General features: G+C 33.6%; 1 protein-coding gene across 2 annotated transcripts in view; it reads left to right on the top strand.

Moving 5' to 3' along the window:
* The first annotated feature begins 263 nt into the window (after window positions 1-263).
* The window catches only part of LOC118189141 (teneurin-m-like), an 866,809-nt gene continuing 847,898 nt past the window's right edge, over window positions 264-19,174 (top strand). For both annotated transcript variants that reach the window (XM_085815896.1, XM_085815897.1), the window contains exon 1: window positions 264-533. The gene's annotated coding sequence lies outside the window, so the exon portion shown is untranslated. The remainder of the gene's footprint in view (window positions 534-19,174) is intronic.

Raw genomic sequence — 19,174 nt, forward strand, 5'->3', positions numbered from 1 at the left:
GGCTGTGTAACAAGACCCTTAATTTCCTGCGTCTCACCATTTTTTAACTATCCTCTGAAAAGACTATATATCCTCCACCCACTATATTTTTATTCTAAGGAGACAGTACGAATTTTGGCGCTTTCTTGTTTAAAAGCCATTCCAACAACTTTCCGTTCGTTGTTTGGCGGCGAGAACCACTCGCCAAGAAGCATCGGTAACCCCTGCACTGTGGGCTCTCCAGCACAATTGATTCGTCAGTTCTGCTAGCAACATTCGGTAGCATTTGCTCCAGGTTCAGGCAACTCACTTGAGTAGCTATTCGAGCATAAGAGCACGCTGAAAGCTGCAGTCTGCTCTTTATCAAAACACTGCTCTTTCTGATCGTACATTCCGAAGGCACACATTTGAAAGCACATAAAGTAGTACCTCTCTCGTAAGGAGAAAGTTACTGTAGACATAAGAAAGTCAAGTGTGCGGGCTTTAGTATCGTATCTTGTATTTTCTTTCTACAATTCTCCGATCAGCTGAGATGCTACAGTGGTCTTAAAACGGTAAGCTTTGTTTTGTTTCCGTAGTGAAGTTACGTAAGATTTCATCAAGTCGTTGTCATTGATAAGAAGGTTATATGTATATGTTTTACAATAGAAAGTATCAAAGACAAGTAGTTATAACTGTTTCATGGGAAATTCTAAGACACGTGCATCACCGCAATTAAGCTGATTGTTAAAGATAATGCACTAAATTGGAAAATTGGGCATTTTAGCTGCCGGGGAAAAGAGAAAGCAAATTATCATAAGTAATGTTTTGATCTTTTAAGTACCATTAGCGTAGAGTGGAGTTTAAAGTAAAGTAATTTTAAGCGCTCTAGTTTAATTATTCACTAGGCTCGTGCTTTTAAATTATACGTCAAACAATCGTGTTCAAACTTTAGTAAGTATATTTCGGGTAAAATTTCAGATTTATTCAATGAAGCCGAAGCAAAAAAGGTCTTAAATTCATAACAGGAATTCAAAATAAATAGTTTTAGTAAGTATCTCTGTGCACGCAAAACTCCTTCCTTTACAGTTTGAGATGTTTGTCGAGATTTTAAACATTTTTTGGATGTGTGTACATAAAATGCTTCTTTTAAACTCAACGCATTTCTTATAATCATTTGGCAAGTAACCTGCGAGAGAGTTACCTCTATTAAGTCGAACTGTATAACTCCAGTATTTACTGCCGCAAAATTAGAAAATCCCGCTAATCGATGGATGTCAGTTTGATTGTAGACTACTAGCATTTTCATATTAATTTTCTTTAAGGCGGAGTTCAAGCTAAGCTAAGCTTGATTGCATCAAAATTTATGTTCTTATCGCAATATAATATAATTAAAAAACTGTGAGCACACCTCTTAGTATAACCGCATCATTTATATATATATGTATATATAATTTTAGACTATCTATATAACAGTTTAGATTATAGTATATAAGTAAGGTTTAAAATAAACAATTGCAATGTTTGAAATCTTTCTGTAAAACTATTATTTAAAGATGTTGTACTCTGAAATATATCCACTGATAAAGTAAGTCTAGCGAATTAGACAAAACAGTTCCGTATCATCATGCATAGTAAATAAAAGTAAATTAAAGTAAATTAAATTACGTAAGAAGTCAAAAGAATTCAGTTTTCTTCATTTTTTCTCCGTTTCAATTCAGCCGCTACGTTCATGATATATGTATGAATGTAATGACATGACTACCTTAAAAGAGTAAGACATATAACATTTTAATCAATTATGTTTATTTTTTAAAATTAAACATCTAGTTTGCTATGCGTTTGAAAGAACTATAATTTTTCCCCCAGATATGGCCGCGAAGCTTTTCTTCTTTGAGGAATGAGGAAAGTTTTTCTCTTCAAGATTCTCTCGCAGGCTCCTTCCTTTGCAATAGGGACCTTGATTCATTCATATGTGAAGCAATTTACTTTTTTATTCCTCACGTCTTTTTTTAATGCATAAACTATTTGTATGGAAACTTTTAATAGCTTTTCAGAATCTCATTTTCAAAGTTTGTATTATAATGGCTAGAGCTGCAAATCTTTTAACACGAGAAGACGCGTCGGATCGCAACAACTTGCTTATTTTGGGTATCCTAGCTATTATTATGGTACTTCATATTTCTTAAAATAATTCAGTTAACAATTCTGTATTCTTGTCATTATAATTCAAAATGTATTAAGATACTGAAAAGGCGAAATTTGTCTCAAAACTTTAATGTGCGGTAGAATGTTAAACTGAGATTCAAATTTTCTAGTCAAAACCATTAAACCTTTTTTAAAGGTACTCTCTGATAATATTTATCACAATTGTATGTTTATTTAAAGATTTTTGAAATTTTTGGAATTTTGTTATGTAAAGATTTTTAAAAAAAAGAACATTTTTCTTGTTTGTGTATTTGCTTGTCTATGAATAACGTAACATTATATATTATAAGTGTTTTGGTTAATTTTAATTTCAAGATGTATTATCAAATTTGTGATCCAATAGATCTTCAATATATTCTTCAAAATTTGATGCAGATATATTTTAAATGTGTGTAACAATTTGATCGACGAGAACTGGTTCGGAATATTTTTAACCAGCATCCTACTTATTTCTGCCCTGCGTAATTATGATACATACTCCAAAGCTTCAGAGTGAATATAATTTTCTATATTGGATAACATTTTATTATATGATCGCCCATTTTTTGAGTGAATAAATTTTCATAATTTATAACTTTATCATAGACTATAACTGAAATATATGTTTCTAAATTTCATTCCCTGCAACTTCATCAATATAAACCTACGCACTAGATAAAATATGCAAACTTTCAAGGTATGCATACATTTAATGGAATGTAGTAAAACCATACTAGGAATAAGATTCGTGAGAACACATTCGGCTAAAGAACAAACAGATTTTAAACAAAATTGTTCTCATTCTCGACGTATTTTTTTGGCCGTGGAAGGAATGCTTTATATCAATGCCTAGATAAAATGCAACTGAGAACTTTTGCTAAATTTTATTAAGTATGTATATTCTTCATCAAAATATAAGAATTTGGAAGCATGCTATAGTTTCCGAGATTATGTGCATCCGAGGTTGAATTCATCCTCCTAGTCACGCGGAACTGAATGTCCCTACGCAAAGCAAATTAATCTGCTTAAGGGAAGAAATTTATAATAGAAACTCTCTCGGATTTAAGTTACGCATGGGAAAAACCAAAATAACACCCATGTAAGCAGCAATCACTTGAGCCTGTGGTATCGAATTACTAGTGTTCAGCGTTCTTATCCGCTGGACTACTGATGAGCATTAAGATATTATAAACACCTGGCTCTCATCCTTAACACTACAGTAACAACGTAAAAACAAAAAACTATCTCGCTGACAAGTAATTCTCGTATCTCGGTCCTTTTAAAAGTCCAGACTTTGCGTAATCAAACCAAACTTCGTTAACCACTCCAAGCACATTTTTAATAACGTCATGAAGCTTTATGCATATAAATAACAAAGGATTATGTGAGGCTATCATCTATTCTTGTACTAAATCCTATTAAAGCTACTTGTACCGTTCTCATTTATGCCATTTAAAAAACTCATAAACCTTATCATTCACCAAAGATTTTATTCCAATTATTGATATATCACCGACACTGGGACATGTATTTTGTATTTCGAAATTGGTAACATATTTATTTTCTATACTTCATCAATATTAGTATATAGAAGAAAAACTGCAATTGTACAGCACTTATTGAAAATCAGTATTGCTGTTTTTAGTTTATAACTAAATATGCCTAATTATTAAAAATTATTTTTAATAATTTGCAATTAATGAACCTTAATATTTTAAATTAGAATTACAATAATTTAAGCATAATAGCAGATACAAAACTTCATAAGAAACTTAATAATACAACTGAAATAATTGAAAAATGATCTTACTGTCTTAGTTAGCCCTGCTATTATTTTGCATCGGCTACTGCAACATATCTCTACTTCCAGAGTGAATTAAGCTCAAGAGCATAACAGCAGTTTTCAGCAAAAAGGACAAGATATTTAAAATTCATAAACAATTAAGTTTAAGTAACATATTCGTTGCGTACTAAACCTGTAAGATTCTGTAATGTATACTTTTAAGTTACAGTAGAATTTGAAGAATCTTAAGAACAGGTAAGCGAATAATCGCTTGAGTTCGTGAGATAGAAAACAACAAGAAAGGGGAAATAACCCTTTATTATTCCAATAAGGTGTAACAGAACTCCGTCTTGAGTTGTATTATAAAGCCGACACTCAGGCTTGAACTTAAGAGACTAGAAGCTAAACTAAACTAAACTAATCTAATCTTAAGGGGACATGCGACATGTCGACTGGTAAAATGCAACTATTTCGAGATGAAAGTTATTAAGGTATAACTTTTCTCAAAATAAACTTATACACTTGATTTTTTTTTCATTTAAAATGCATAGATTACGGATTACAGAAAACACATAAAATATATATTAAATGCCTAATAATTTTAGTTTTAATATATAAACTTATACACTTGATTCTTTTTTTTTCATTTAAAATGCATAGATTACAGATTACAGAAAACACATAAAATATATATTAAATGCCTAATATTTTTAAAAACCAGTTGTTTAATTTCACTTACCTTTGACGAATTTCTTCTGATAATGTGCTAGTTCGATACACTTTTCTTAAAAAGTACTGCAACAATCGTCCTCAATTCGTGCATGGTAGGTAAAAACATATCATTTAAGAATAATAAGCAGTATTTTACTTAAAAAGAAAAAAAAATATTAAAAATCAATTAGTAAAATGCTTTGAAAAATCACAAAAAAATAGTATTAAATTATTAATATATCTAATACTAATACTCGTAAATTTTATATCCTGCATAGTTTAAAGAAACAATAATGATAAACAACTATGGAAAATTGGAACCTTCTAGGTCGAATAGTTTTCAAGAAAAATGTACCGAAAGTTAAGAAAAAACACATTTTGAGAAAAACTAAAAAACATTTAAACACTAATAATTTATAAAAAATATCCTTTTAATATTTTCCTGCACTATAATAATCTTGAACTGACATTTCTACATCAAACTGTTTTTGTTTTATATTTTTTTTCTGGCCATTTTAGAAAGCTTTTGGTAAGCAAGCTGGGCCTCACGAATTCTAAGACAATATATTTTTTCTCAGACTTTACCATATAAAACCCTGGTTGCATTCCTAATAATTCCATTACTTTACTGCGACTTTGTACACCATCATTAAAACATATTACTGCATCGAACAAACCCAATTTTAAGGTGATAATACTCACAAAAACAGTTTTTGGTATGCGTATCCAGATACAATTATTAAAACTTTCATTGGGGTTTTGAGTTCGTCCGTGTAAGCACTTTGACAGCAGTTTTTTGTCAGACATATTTCTAAACACATTTTTAATGGCTAATAGACAGTTTCTGGCAAAGAATGTTTATGGCCATACATTTTACCAGCTGATATGGCTTGTATATTGTAGCCACACCAAGAATCATCATCTGTAGGGCAAAGACCATGCTGAGGATTTGCGTCTATGGATAATTTATAAAAATAAATTGCCCACACAGATTTCACCATCTCATCTAATGAAGTATTGATATTTCGACGAATTGCTAAACCGTAATATGTTTGTATTTGCATGATTTGAGCTTCGCTTAAACGCCCACGACCAGAAATCTTCTTGACATCGGATAGTTTCTCACCCTTTACTTCATTGCAAATAATTTTCAATCTTGAACCTATTCTTTTTTGTACATGGGCAATTCACTATAATTTTTCAATAGTAGTATCAGACCCATAAACGTTTTCTTCACACACTTTTTTGTAGTCTCTTGAATCCCCATCACCTAAGTATTTTATATAAAGCACCCCACGTTTAGATTCTGAACGTTGAAAGATTTTCAAAACGCCGTCAACTTCCATACCTCCCCTGTACCCTTCAAAGTTCTTCACACATTCATGGGATGCATGTTGCTTGTTTCTTCATAATGGACAATACTTCGTTAGACACTCTACATCCATAATTTTCCCATTAAAAACAGAGGTGGCACACACAACACCGTTCAGTGAAGAATGACCCCTCTTCTGCCAAGTACCATCAAATGCAGATGGAATGTCAGCATTCCCACAGTTATCTGCAACTGTTTCTTTTACAGCTTTCAACATCGATTCTTCAGCAATTTCTGATACTACAGGTAGCAAAATGTTGTTATACTTCTGAAAGCCACTTGGCGGAGGGGGTAAGTTAATAACAGCAAAGAATGTCTCTGCAGCTTTCTTCCCTTTACCAATGCAACGCATTGCATAATTAAGGCGTAAATTAACATCGTAGCATCTTTTAGATTTTTTAGATGTCATACTACTCGTATAATATCCACATTCAGTACACAAATACAATAAACTTACTGCAAGTCCTCTGCGGGAATTACTTTGGTCTATCACATGAAAAGAATCACATTTCCCACATTTTGCAAATGCCTTCAATAAATGCAATAATGTTTCTGTTTCAGTTATAAAGTTTCTACTCTTCTGAGACTCTAAGAACTCATCTTCGCCATTAACTATGCCGATTTTGTACTCAGATGAACTCATATTTAGGGGAGGCTTACTGACATTATGGGTAACATCTTTCACATATGTATGTTGATTTCCGATATATTTTCTCTTCCCGAATGACTTTTTTCTCAGCATTTCCTTATTTAAAACTTTTATTCACTAACATAACACAATAAAACAATCAAAAATAAACACAGCACGAATTTAAATGAAAAAGAACGAAAAGAATAGCGAAACGCAAAATAAACAAAGCCAAGTTGTAAATACGAAATTCGACAATTATCCACCACACAGCTTAGTGAATGAGCCAATCTAAAAAACGTGTTGCCAAATGCCTTTCAAAGAATCATATTCTGACCAAGGAAGTAATAAAAACTGCTAAAACATCTGTATGTGCAAGCGATAATGGAATTTAAAACATCTGTCCCTTTAAACTTGTAGGCGTGCCAGTGCTTGTTTACATTTTAAATGAGAGATTTCGGCCTTTTAAAATTTCGAAACATGCATAAATTATATATTTTTGGCATCGTCTGAGTCTACTTTATTTTTCTGGCTCAAAATTGAAAATTTTTATGTCGTATGTCCCTTCAACTAAAAATATATAGCCGAAGCTATCAAAGTTCTAACAGAGTTGGTCCCTTAACGCTAATTAACTGCGAAGCTATCAAGGGCCTAAAGTACGGCTGCGCGTACTAATAGCTTAAGAGAGAGTAGCCTAAAAAGGCGGACGCGTGCTAACCAGAATCACTGGTTCTGTCTAACTAAAACAGTAGAACTTCGCGTTTAAATACTACTCCTCAAATTTGAATTCAAACGGGATCCTAAAATTACGTTCTGGTCGGAAATTGTAAGTTAAAATTGAGAAGAAATTGTAAGTTAAATTAAGAAGTGATACGAAAGGAACTTTAACTCAAAATTTAACTGTTAGAAAAATTAACATAATCCTTACAAATCAAAGGAACATCTAATGTTTCCCAGATTTCTCGAACCAATAAATCTATGAAATTTGCCTAGAAAGTCCAGTATTATTCTCCCGTGCACGTTTTGTATCAAAAATCCAGTATACGGTGATATTTTCACTAGCCCAACGGTACAGCACAGAATGTACATTCTCGCTATATCGCAATATTTTTTTCTTCTTCTAACTCACGCAATTCAAATTTTCCTCTGTCCCATGGCTGCCCCTCCTTCAAAGCACTTGCGTCAGAAGAAACGGGTTAAGGCCAGCGAAAGTGCGTATTCGTTTTGACCAAGACGAACGAAGTGGCTACATGTTTGTATTTTTCGAGTATTTTTTCAAGTCTAACGTGAATGCAAGCCAGTTTTTTCTGAGAAAGCCCACTATGAATCCTCCATTCCCTAAGGCAGACAGTCCTCGTGTGCTTTTCTGTATCTAAATAATCTAACTCAACATCTCCAAGCCGCCGATGATTGAAACAAGAAAGCAAATGTGAGGCTTTAACTAAATTTCAAAATCCGTAATATAAAAAACTTTCAGATGTGCGAAGTGTTATCGGATGTTATGAAAATATCTGTAATCATTTCCAAAAATGTTTTCTTTTTTTTTTCTAATGAAATTCATTGTAATTATTTAATAATTTGTAATTTTAGCTACTCGATTATTGTACTTTTTTATATTTTTTTTAATTCTACTTTTATTTATTAAATTTTCTTTTAATTTGGAAAAATTCTTTAAATTTATTGGGATAAATTCTTAATTATCTCACGGATAGATCTGAGTCAAATTTCAGTTTTGTTTATTGAAAGATTAGGTAAAAAACTGATTAAAGAAAGAAAGAAAAAAAGTACAAAATGGTATGGAAGAAAGTCCTTCTCTTTCCTAAAAATCCCCCCCCCTTTAAATGCAAGTCTTTTACAGTACTTAAATTACTTGCGATTTATCGCTTTATGCTTAAAAATAATATATTAAAGTGATTTATCTTGCATTCCTCAAATTTCATATTAAAAATAAATTCATTATACTACATCTCTTTTATCTTCAGGTATGCAATTTAATACGAGCATAATACCATTTCAATTATACGAGTTGTCAGGTTATCTTTCATGGAATATTACTTAAATATTCTAAATGCCTAATGCAAGTCGTTATAAATTTATTGGTAAGCAAATATTTCTAGCAAAATTAGTTGTCGTTTGCAATTTAAGAAATACAAATTCACGTCAAATTTGCCAGAAGAATAATGTTTTTTGTTGAGGATTTTTTAAAGGAAACTGCTTTCATTTGCTTTAACAAATTCAACATAGTTTCGTGGCCAGTCCTAGGGGAATAAAAATGTAAAACCACAAATGACACTTAGTCTTTATATATTACTTCCTTAGGTAGTCCTAAAATATAAAATTAAACTTATGTTATGACTTATTTTACAGTAAATATATAGCAGACTAATACCACAGCATACAGTCCAAGTTATATTTTTGTAATTTTATGAACAAGACTTACAAGGTATTTCTTCCGCTTTCTTAGCATGCCTTCGTGATGTAGTGGTCAGCACTCTCGGCGCGTATTCGAGAGGTCCGAGGTTCAAGTCTCGGCGAGGGCACTGCACATTCCTCATATCTTCTGCTTCGAAATAGCCTAATATATCTACATTGGCGCCCGAACTAAAAAAGTATAAAACCAGTAACAGAGGTATAAAAACCAGTAATAAGTATAAAACCAGCAACAGAGGAGGAAAATTTATCTTTTTCTGTTGCTGCCATTGTAATGTTGTAAAGAAGCAACTAAAGATGCCATTACGACGATATCGAAGACCTTACACACAACAGAACGACTGCGAACGTGTAGCATTGTAGGGTTGCGTGAAGCTGGGTGGTCATACCGAGCAATAGGCCGCCACCAGCAGCGTTAAGACACTGCTGTGCAAAGATTTTGACAGCAATGGTTGCTACAAAGGAAATTGTCGATGAAATGAAGGCTCTGGAAGGCCAAGGAGCACAAATGCGAGACAAGATAGGATGATTATTCGCCAGGCCTGAACCGCTCCAACGGTATCATTGTCGATTATTCAACGCACTACAGCCACACATCGGCTGAGTCGTTTGGAGTGGTGTCGCAGCCTATCATCATGGCTGCCATCAGACTGGCATCGTATAGTGTTCAGCGATAAATCCCGCTTCACTTTTGAAGCAGATGACCACAGTGTTCGTGTCTGGAGAGGACAGGGCCAGCGGTCCCAATCAGCCTTTGTTTTACAAAGGCATGCAGCCATAACCCCTGGTGTGATGGTATGTGGAGATATTTCCTATGACAGCAGGTCACCTTTAGTCATCCTCCGTGCTTTTTTAACAGCTCAACGATATGTTGATACCATCCTGCGGTCGGTTGCATTACCCTTCATGGCACGCCATCATGGGGACTTTTTGCAACAAGATAATGCCATGCCACATACCGCTCGCATATCTCTGGACCGTCTTCTTGCGGTTGATAATCTTTCTTGGCCAGCAAGATCACCAGACCTTTCAATAATCGAGCATGTCTGGGACATGTTAGGCCGCCAGATTCGGGCACCACAAAATATCGCAGATCTGAAGCGACAACTAATGAATGCCTGGCAGAATGACATTAGGAACCTCTACCACTTCTTGCCTGGACGAATTCAAGCATGCATTGCCGCCAGGGGCTTTCGACCAACTAATAATTTCAACACTTAATGGATGATTGTGAGCCGTGAACAGGTACTATGACCTTGATTTTTTAATCATTTTATTATCTGTATATGAGCTATACACAAACTCAGTTTCATCAAAAACAACCACTTCCTTCACGGTGCTTCGATTTTTTTTGCAAAAGAGTGTATATATCACTCATCATATACAATATATATTACAACGCACAGTCTCGTTAATAACGTCCTGCGTAATGTCCCTAGGATATCAAAATATCCATATTTGAAGAAAAGAAGCAGTTTGTTCCAATTCCTGCTATTCAGATATATTTGTGAGACTACAGATCAACTTGCTTTATTATCAGCTGTTTTATTTTATACATGTAATCAGTAATTGTCTATGTTGATGCGTATGCATTTAGTATATTATCTTCTTACAAAGGCGTATCGAAATTGTATGTAGGAGTTTCATAAAATTTGTCTACAGCATGAATTTTAGTTTTCAATTAATTCTTAAATTAATTGCTACAAAAGCGATACTTTATTTAACGATTTTTACGCACTGATGTTTACTTTTACTTGAGGCATTGGAAAAATCTTTATTGTTTTGTATACCGAGTGATACGCGTTATACTCACCAATTAGTCTTTTCGTTTCCCTAAACAGATGGGATATATATTAGTTCATAATTCATGACAAGTGTATTAAAAATTAGCTGGTATTTAAACAAAAGCATTTTCTATTAATATTATTTATCTTAAAACTAAGAAAGCATGAACTAAATCATATCCCATATCCCATATTAAACATATTAGCTTCCGAATAATTTAAGTAAAGTAAATAACTCCAGGTTCTTTTAAATGTAATTGCATTATTTCCGTAATCGTGATTTCTACGCAGTTCTAGTGTTTAACTAAACATTTAAAACTTCATAAACGGAAGTATTTGACTTTATTCTGCTCAAGGAATTCATTAAATAACTAATATAAACAATGATTTCTAAATGCCATGAAAATAATGAAATGAAAATAATAATTTATTTAACAATTTTATAAAATATTTGAGCTGAGATTTCTGTACAATGTATGTGTTATCATTTATAGTGGCTAACGTTTGATGTGAATAAATTCAGGCTAAACAGAAGGTTAATTGAGTATAATTTCTCAAAATCTTCTGAAAGTTATTTTGTGACTAATGCAAATTTAAAGAAAATTGTTTAACTCAGGTTAAGTAAATTGAACACTGAAAGATAAATATAAGAATAATTAAAGCGTTTGCTTGCGACAAATAATTTTCAGAATTTGCATAGTCAACATACATAAACAAATAAAAACAAAGTGACTGACATTATTCTCTATTAAAGAGTTAAAATACTATCACATTAAACTGAAATTTGGTATAGATATCTAATTCTTTAATCTTTACATGTAATGGATAATTAACTTATCAAAAGAAAAACAACTTTTAAGGGTGGCTTTTTTGTGTGTTTTATACCCAGAATGCATTATTCACTTTCATTTATAGGTCCAGATTATTTTGATTTTCTGTACATCATAATAAACAATATCTCAGACAATAAAATCGCTACTATATTTCATTCAGTCACCAAATCCATGCAGAACAAACCTTCCTAGTACGAAATTTCTGACACTTCCGGAGAGACATGTGAAAATTGAAAAACAGAGTCAGAGTGCGAATAACCTTCCCTATTAAGAACTGTGCTATGTTAAGTATGATCAATTACATATGGGATTTACTTTAACAATACACCTTCTTTATTATGGAAAATTATTTAAATATAAATGATTTAATTGACTAAAATATAAAATTTAAGACAATTATCTAGATTATTACTGACGGGTATATTTTTAAAGATAGCTTTTAACCATTTTGCTCACTAAAGCACTGCCCAGAAATATGTAACAAATTCGATGGTAAGCAGAATGGTGAACACGTTCGGGCAAATAAAATTCTTAATATTTACAATTCAGTCTCATGAAAATATTAATAAACTAAATCTCCAGAGGTATTTCCCTAATAAAGTATTATCCAGTTATGTAAAGCGAATGACAACCTGCACATGCTTTTGAGACATCCGCTCATAAGTTGCTGAAGTAGCTGGATGAATGCTAGCTTTAAAAGTGTCGGCATCTTCACATTATACATCATTCCTGCATTCAATTAATATATAGTGTCAATGTGTTTCTCTCGAATAGTAATCTCGAAATATGAAGTTTACCTTCAACTAAAATAGAACTTTAAGCCTTAAAATTTCTTAAAGCATGTGTTGATCAGTCTTACATATCTATTTTTGCCCTCTTATCAGTCTGCATTACTTGGATAGTCTACTTCAGTTTTAGTCACCACTGATCCGTAATATGCCTTCATACTCATAAATCTGCTCAAGCATAAGATCCAGCTCAAGCTGAAGAAGTACTGAAGTTAAAAAAAAATGGTTATCTCAAGAAAGCTGCAGTCGAAGGGCATCATCTGCTGATCCCATGGTAAACAATGTTGCCCTCTTTTGATCCCAAATCTGGATATTAACGTATGCATATACACTCGTGTGAAAATTAAGAGAATGTGCACATTAGCTAGAAATTTTGAAAACCTAATGGGCAGATTTTAATGTGAATGGGTATGAGTATACATATATTACAGAGAACGATATATGCCATTCCAAAGTCATTTTATGTGTAATCATTATCAGTAAAGCTCATAGTCCAGGAATGCTGAAAACCCTTGTTGCGATATCGAACTGAAAAGGAACTTAATATGAGTTATAGTCCCCTTTGACAGACATACAGGATGCGTAGTGGGACGACATACTGTACAGGAAGCAGTTAAGGAATCCCTGTGGTAATCGATCCCACTTCTGCAACAACACAGTTTTCAACTAAGGGATGGTTCTCAGACGGGGATAGCAAGTCTAAAATTGCCCTAGCAAGAGTGTCCCAGATAAGCTCTATAGGGTTAAGGTCAGGAGTTCTCGTTGGCCAATTCATCGCGTGCTATCCTTACTTTCCAGGTAATCATCGACAAGCTAAACCCACAGTGAACGAGCGTTGTCCTTTAACAGAGATCCAAGACCAGCTGCGCCCCCGAAAAATAGAACATGCGGCTTTAAGATCTCTCCATAACTCATAACAATCGGGAAGCCTTTGTTAAACACACGCAGGGGTGTGCGACCATCCAACCTGAAGCCTGCCTACACTATTATAACTCTACAAACGTAATTATCCTTTTCCATGAAGAGGGAGGGATGGTTATGCGTTCCAAGTTCTCTCGAGATGCTTGTACGCTAAGAAATAGTGTTCATGCTGAATCTCATCTGTAAAAAACACGATGCTCCGCTGAAATATGGTCGAAGGCACATGATGTCTGCACTATACTTAACGTGCTATCTGGAGTGCTGCAGTGAGCATGACGCAAATAGCGAGTTTTCTGGCGTATATTTTTATCTCATGAAACCTTTGAGCAACTGTTAACCAAGAAACTCGTGAGAGCTGTGAAGCTGTAGCAGTTCTGTGCCGCCTCGATAAAAGTGCCACATAACGATCCTCATTCATGGATCTTAGTCGACCTTGCCTAGGTCTTCTCGATATAGACCCAATATATCCTGAAACTGCATTTACAAGTTGCAGACGACTCTAACAATAACATTTAATTCTGCATCTATCTGCAGAACGTTACATTGAAGCCTTCAGCCATCTGCGCTTTTGACTGCCGTAGCTCCAATCTATCGACAATTTCGCATCTCCATTCCGTCACCCATATATTCATGGCTAATTATTGGTGATACTTTGTAAAATTTACCCGACTCTTGCGAGAAACACGGCGAACCTGGTGAAGGAGTACGAGCATGCAAATAGCTGAAAACCCCTCCTACACTTACTACATCTTCTCCGCAGTCACAGGTCTGCAGACACGCACGTTTACGCTTATGTATTCGACAGTGAATATTTGCGTAATTCTTTAAAGGCATAATTAGTGCCTTGAGTTTGTTGCTTTTGTAAAAACAGACATAATTTGCAAAGTCACTTAATTTTGCCTGCAAGTATAATATTATATCTGTTAACAATTCTAGACAGTTATGCCGACTATACTTTCTGATCAGAAGACTGCTTGCTTCCATTTCGATGTAGGCTGATTTCATTAGGCATCTACTTTCAGCATGTCATTCTTCTCTTTGTGCAATTCAATTTTATCGTTTAAAATATAATCCAGACGTCCGTTCAGTCTTTTAAGTTTAGTTTAGATATATTTTACTCTCCATTTGGTGTCAATACCTAAATATCGTATGACCGCTCTTTATAATGATTTGGTCGTTGTGTTATGCCGACCTGTATAATGACAAAATCCTTTTAAATGTTATAAAATTATGAGAATTATATTGTAGTTTTTGTTTGAGTAACCAGATTGCCAAACATACAGATGGTTAAAAAAAGTGATGCACGTTTACTTCTTGTTGTATCTAGTTGGTTTGTTTTTGTTTATTTGATTATAGCAAAGCACTCGAGGGCTGTCTGCCCAAGGGGAGGGGTCGTAGAGGACTTTCTAAGAAAAACTGGCTCGTATACATGTCACTGTTCGAGAAAAACAATGAAAGCGCCCATGCAGCCAGCCCTTTCGCCGAGATTCGAATCTCCAATCGAATTACCAGCGTTCAGCAACTTTACCGTTCGGCCACTGGTATGCTTAACTACCTAGTTGCATAATCATGCACTGGGACTTTTGATATACACAGTCTTATCTCTTTCAGTCCCTTTTAATATTTTTATAACATAACGTTCATGTTTACGTTAGTTTGTTTCTTTGTAATTCATATTTGCATCGATAAATTTCAAATTTCTCCAAAAAAAGTTTATAGGATTTCATTGCAAAATTTATACAAACTATTTGTTAAAATTACCACTTCTAGTACAACGAAACTAATCGTGTTACTTTTATTGTTCTTTTCATTTTAATGTTAAATGAGAATAATTAATTTTAAAACACATTCTTTTAAATATGTATTACAATTTTGTAAATCAATCTCAAGAATTAAGCATTGAAAAAAATTCAAGATCATACTGAAGATAGTCTTAGGGAAAAATAAAACTACCATTAAAGAACAGCAATTAAAGTAATCATGAAAAATATGACATATGTGTTAATATCACTCACTATAACTTACATTAAAACTATATTCCTAAATATGATATACTAAATACCGCTCTCCAACAAGAAATTTAAAATGTCATCTAGGAAAATTTTATTAATGTTCTAAGAATTGAATAAATTCAAAGTATGATATAAAAAATAAAGCAAAAGTTTCGTATACATCAATGATAAAGAAACATTTCTCAGGGAACTGTAAATTTGTATAGCAAAATTATGCAACCAATTTATATGATTTTCGTATAATATTCTGTATAATATTCTATTAATTTCTTAAAACATTTTTATGTATGTTTGTTTTGATTTCAAGCTTTTTATGAGAAATAAAGTGCTTAGTTGTGATTTTTCTCAATAGTGAACGTGTAAGAAGCGTATGCATAAGAAATATTTCACCATTTGTTTATCAAAGTTAGAAAACTGTTTATGTATTTTTAATTCAAAGGCAAAACTTAATTTAAAAATAGTTCTCACTTAAATGTGAGAAGAGATAACCTTGCAAAATAAGTGAAACTGAGATTTGTCCAATTTTACAATAACGTAAATATTTGTAAAAAGAGCGACACGCCAGCGTAAAACATAAAAGTAAGCAAAAATCAATCCAAGATTGGGCTAGATTTTATGAGTTTTAGACAATTAGCTAGAAATTAATTAATTTCCATTCACTAGTATTTTCAAAAAAGTCTTAACAGACAGTCTCTCTCAGATAAGAACTCCACAAAATACATCCCTCAAGAATTCCAAGTCCCACCCACTACCATAAATTACTTCACCCAAGTCTTACCGACTGATATTATTCAAAGCCCCTACTGCCGCTAAGAATTTTCGGACACCCTACACTTCTGAGTCAGACACGGAGAGAACACTTTGCCAACTCCCCCACTAGAAAGAATGTAAGTTACTTAATACCATTTCTGGCCTTTATATCTTCATGTACGTTCACTGATCTTATTTACATTTTTTTCTATATTATTTTTATATTATTTTTATATTGTCTTTGATTTGTTTTTACAAAGTTTGCATCATTTATCCTCTTTTGTAATCTTCTATGTTTATTTCAACTTTACTTTGAATTCGATTTCATAATGACAATTTCCAATGTTTAATTTCTACAAATAATATAGTACTCAAATGCATAAACATGAAAGTGTCGGGGACGGTTACTCGAGTTAAATAGGATTTCTCTACAGTAATTGATTTTTACTCCAAATTGAATTGACTAAAATGCTTCATAAGAATATGTTCTTTGAGTATCAGCATTGGTTCATAATTCCTTCTATTCGCGGAAATATTTGGCCTGACTAGAATTGCCGGTTTGGCTTTAACTTATAACTCGAGTAAAGACGAAACACTTTCGTATTTACGTATTTTTATCAATTATTGTTCATTGAACGGGAGTTGCTTTGTTCCCCTTGAAAAGTCAACTAATTTCAGATCAATGCCAATGATTACATGTTTTAATTTTTCCTTTTACAATTGAAATTTTATTCTTCATGATGATTTAACTCCAGTCCCCGTTAAAACATTATTAACATTTTGCTTTCAAATTACTTCAAAACATCTTTCAAAATATAACTTACCAGTATGAATGCACACTTTTAAAATAATTCTACTTTAATTAAACTTAGGAGATAATATAATCAATTAATCAATACTGTTTAGGAAATAAATTATATATATATATATATATATATATATATATATATATATATATAATGATAGAACCATATATTTAAATACTCGATGATAACTAACTTTTTAAAATGATGAATCTGAAGGTACTAGTTTACATAAATCCAACTGAGGAATACATGTTTCCTTGAGGTTAGTAGCACGTAATTCAATCATGTCCGAGTAAAAAATGCAATAATAACACAATCTTAGAAGCACACTGAGATGTAGAATCGTAGCAATATTGTTTAGTGAAGATAGTTGATGCTTACAGCGTCCATCCATTTTGAAGAAGAAACAGTCAAGCCGGATTAAATTCCATATTTATTTAAATTCACATTTTGTGGCCACTATTCTGGTTCTATTGCCATAGAATCAAACATAGAAAATTATTGCAGCGTCTTAAGAGGATGAAAGCATAAGCGAGAAGAGACAGAGTGTCATGGTAGTAATGCAGAAGTAGAAGGGAGGGAGTGAAACGCTTCAGTTCGAGTTAGTTTTGGTATACAATTATTTTGATTGGACAAGAGATATATGCATTAATCGTTACTTAAGATATCATGATTAATTTGAATGACGCAGTTTAGACTATGGCTAAGACAGACACTATGACAGAAAGATGAAGTCCCCAAATTAAAAATTAAAAATAAAAGAAGTTATAATTCAGAAGTCAAACAACAAAAATCAGCGTTATATTTACGAAATTTATAAATTTCGTAAATATAACGCTGATTTTTGTTGTTTGACTTCTAAATTAGTAATTATTCGGCGTGTTATTGTGTCTCAATTAAAAGAAGTTATAGCCAATTAAAATTCGAAGTTTACTTTTATATTTTTTATCTTACATATATATAGAATTTTGATCCTATGGATAGAAATCGAAGTTGTTTAGTAGAATTTAACTCACTGTATTATTTATTGGTAAATTTTTAACCAATATTATTGCTGAACATAAAAAATGAAATCTTTTTATAAAAGCGTCATTTTCAACATATACCTAATTTACAAAAAAAATTTAAATTTTCAAAAAAAAGCGCATCAAGTAAAATTATAATTTTACTTGATCAGCTGCTTTTTCTGAATTTATCATGAAAAACATTTTTTTAAAAAGTGTTTTAATTACACTGGTGTGCAGAAATTAAGGACGAGACGGTTTTTTCAATATAACGTTGTACAAAAGCTTTCCAAATCAACACATTTAATACCGCAAGATCCCCAATACGTAAGGACATGAGTAATGTAAGCAACACTTACTAAAAGAGAAACCAGAGGGATAAAAAGAAGCTTTATTGAAAAAGTAGCTTGGAGCGCAATGCGACTGAAGGCCGAAACATCCCTGTGATGGGTGTCCAACAAGAAACATCCGGTCTTTAATAGGGGATATGATCTCTGCTGACTGCTAGGCAGGTTTCACGGCGTCTGCCCATGCTGAGAATGAGGGTGTCAATGAGTTGTTGAGGCATTGCTGCCCATTCGTCTTGCAGCGCCAATCGAAGCTCCGGAATCCTTACTGGTGGTAAGGTACGAGCTGCCAAGCGTGTGCCTAGAAAATCCCATACATGCTCGATGGGATTGAGTTCCGTAGATCGTGCCGGACAATCCATACGTTCAAGATCCTCTCTCTCTAAGAGCTGTTCGGCAGCTACTGTGCGATGACATGGTGCATTGTCGTCCATGAAAAGGAACTGCGGACCCATAGCGTCTCTAAAAAGACGCCCATATGGAAGAAGAATCTCGTTACAATAACGGGTCCCGTTGACTGAACCTGCGTCGAAGATGTGAAGGTCTGTACAACTACCAAGCATGATGCCTCCCCAAACGAGAACACCGCCATGTTCGAGGGAGGATTGCGGCTTCCCCGCTCTCTCCAGATGAGTATGCGATGAGAATCGCTACTCAGACTGAATCTGCTCTCATCTGTAAAGAGTACTCGTTCCCATTCATTGTCTCTCCAATTCCGGTGTTCCCGGCACCACAGAGAACGCCTTCTCCGAAGGGCAGGCGTTAGAGGTACACACCGTACAGGGCTTCGTGCAAACAGACCACCACCGTACAGTCTTCTGGCCACGGTAAAACGCGATATCGGTCGTCCAATCGCCTGT

The sequence above is a fragment of the Stegodyphus dumicola genome, chromosome 4 (genome assembly GCF_044657685.1).
Source record: "Stegodyphus dumicola isolate Sdum_Otavi_A_Nest chromosome 4, ASM4465768v1".
NCBI classification, from domain to species: Eukaryota; Metazoa; Arthropoda; class Arachnida; order Araneae; family Eresidae; genus Stegodyphus; species Stegodyphus dumicola.